At 36.1% G+C, this 3,035-nt stretch overlaps 1 protein-coding gene across 3 annotated transcripts in view; it reads right to left on the reverse strand.

Moving 5' to 3' along the window:
• Positions 1–3,035, reverse strand: part of ATG5 (autophagy related 5) — a 139,969-nt gene that overhangs the window by 70,995 nt on the left and 65,939 nt on the right. The window lies entirely within an intron of this gene.

Raw genomic sequence — 3,035 nt, forward strand, 5'->3', positions numbered from 1 at the left:
TCTTCTTTTCACTTAACATGTACTTGGGGAAGCCAAACTGACACAAGTTATCACAATTTCTGGTAAGTCTGATGAATCCTTTATTATACACTTGTAATGCTTGATGGCTCAAGTCCTTCCCACCCAGCCCCACTCTCCATCCCCTCAAACGGCAGAGATGACCAAGTAATAGATATTATACTTAAGTAAAAAGCATATCAGAAGTTTAGGCTGGGCTGAGCATGGTGGAGCATGCCTGTAATCCTAGCACTTTCGGAGGCCCAGGCGGGAGGACTGCTTGAGCCCAGGAGTTAGAGACCAGCCTGGGCAACATAGGTAGATCCCGTCTCTACCAAAAAAAAAAAAAAAAAAAAAAAATTAGCCAAGCATTGGTGGTGTATGCCAGTGGTACCAGCTACTTGGGAGACTGACATGGGAAAACTGATTGCCTGAACCCAGGAGGTCAAGGCTGCAGTGAGCCATGACCTTACCACTGCACCTCAGCCTGGGTGACAGAGCAAGGAGGCCCTGAATCAAAAAAAAAAGGCTAGTCAAAAGTGCTATTAAAAACAAACAATACTAGAGTGAGAAATAGGGAAAAGCTGTTGGTTCTCATTACAGTGGGACCAGTGATGACTTTTATCAATAACTTATACACCTGCAAAGAATTTAGCAATTTAAAAAACCCTAGGATTTTATATTAATTTGCACACAACTTACTGATATAGCTCTCCTCATTGTAGAGAGGAGAAAATTGCAGCTCAAAGCAGCTACACGACATGCCCAAGGTCATCAGGCTAGTAGCTGCTAGTGGGTGCTACCATGACACAGAAGATTTTTAGTTACATTTCTATAAATAAAACAGCTTGTTTGCTAACACTCAATGTTCAGCCAATTCAAGATAATTTATGACTGAGATCTGGGAAACTATTAATGAATGGCATGTTCATATTATCAAAAATTCCAAGGTTCTATGCTTCAAAAATTATGGTAGCGTCTAGTATAGTAATTCAACAAATCTCATCTCCTGTAGTATTTAGAGATGACAGAACAGTACAGCTAACAGTAGCTGCTACTACAGAAATAACTATTACTTGTTTCAACATGTTCATTAAGCCATAATTCTTCAATGAGTACATGAAGAAAGGCATTGTGATAATCAATTGAAAATATTACTCAATTAGGAACTATTCTTTAAAAGAAGACAAGGACAATAATGAGTGAAACTGAAAAATCTCATCTTAGTTCAACTTTTAGCTACTGGGACTGTTCAAGAAGTATTTTCCTCAAAACTGTTATATAACAACTAATTCACTGCAAAACAAAGTTGGTTGAAAACTATATACATTTCTCAAAACACATGGCCCACCCAGAATTTTACAAATTATACTTTATTACCTATAATTAGCTTATTGTGGACTAAATATTGTTTTAAATGTATCCCATAACTTTTAGGGATACATGATGCACATAGTGTATCCTGTAAGGTCCAAAACTTCAATCAGGATTTCCAAGAATCCTAACAGTAAAAATAAGAATAAAGTTATTAAAATTTGAAATTATCCTCCCAGTTTCTCAAATTTTTTCATTTACAACTCACTCAAATATGTGAATTGCATTACTCTATTGAGTACTAACACCTGAAAATAAATAATGCTAAAAATACTGGTGAGAATGAGCTGTATTATAATTGTAAAGCACTTCCCCTTTCAACAAGTCCATGAAGTTGTCTTCCTTCTCTTCTCACTTCCTATATTTCCCTTCATCACCTTGTCTCTTCTGCTCCTTTCTTACATTCTAGGTGGACAAATATTAATATTTTTTCATCTTTCAAAAAATATGTAAAAGAGTTGTAGAGTTTTTTAAATCTTACATAAAAATAATGACTTTTAAATACATGAAAACTACATGCAGGTTAAAGTACCTGTGGAACAAAATCTAAGCATTAACAAAAACAAGATAGTTTAAGAAAAAATAGCTGTAAAAGCACTATTCACAGTAGCAAAGAATTAGAACCAACCCAAATGTCTATCAATGATAGACTGGATTAAGAAAATGTGGCATATATAGACCATGGAATACTATGCAGCCATAAAAAAGGATGTGTTCACATCCTTTGCGGGGACATGGATGAAGCTGGAAACCATCATTCTCAGCAAACTATCACAAGCACAGAAAACCAAACACTGCATGTTCTCACTCATAGGTGGGAACTGAACAATCAGACACCTGGACACAGGGCGGGGAACATCACACACTGGGGCCTGTCGGGGGGTGAGGGCCTGGGGGAAGGGATAGCATTAGGAGAAACATCTAATGATCTAATGTAAATGACGAGTTGATGGGTGCAGCAAACCAACATGGCACACATATACCTACATGGCACACATATACCTATGTAACAAACCTGCACGTTGTGCACATGTACCCCAGAACTTAAAGTATAATTTTTAAAAAAAGAAAAAAAAATAGCCACAAAATCTTGACATTCTGAGTGTGGCTTGGAATTTGAAATTTAACTACAATTAGAATTATGAAAATTAACTCTAATTTGAAATGCTGTTTGGGATACTTTTATATCCTTCTAATGGGAAAGAGAGAAATAAACTAAATGTAAAAGAGCTCCAGGAACTTAAGCATAGTCTGGATACTAAAGGGACACTGTGGGAAGAAATGCTTCTTAAGTAGAAAAGCACTTTGAAGACAATAATCAGGACTACACATGCTGTATTTTAGATGAACAAACGTGTTCATTTTACCCCTCTTTTTTATAAGTTGCTTATTTTTCCAGTGTTTGGGTAAAAATCTTGCAATTCTCTGAATGTTAATTGAAATACCAGTGGCACAGATAGTTTTATTCTTAAATGTGATTTTCACATAAAAGGATTCTGAACCTTATATAGTTTCTAAAGTAGTAAAAGAGAAACGGTATCCAATGAGTACCAAGAAACTAGCGCTGCAATAGAACTGCACTGACTTTCTTGGTTCAGGAGATGACATCATTAATATACAGAATTCTAACAACCAGAATTCATCACTACAGCCACTAATCAGAA

The sequence above is a fragment of the Symphalangus syndactylus genome, chromosome 2 (genome assembly GCF_028878055.3).
Source record: "Symphalangus syndactylus isolate Jambi chromosome 2, NHGRI_mSymSyn1-v2.1_pri, whole genome shotgun sequence".
Taxonomy (NCBI): Eukaryota; Metazoa; Chordata; class Mammalia; order Primates; family Hylobatidae; genus Symphalangus; species Symphalangus syndactylus.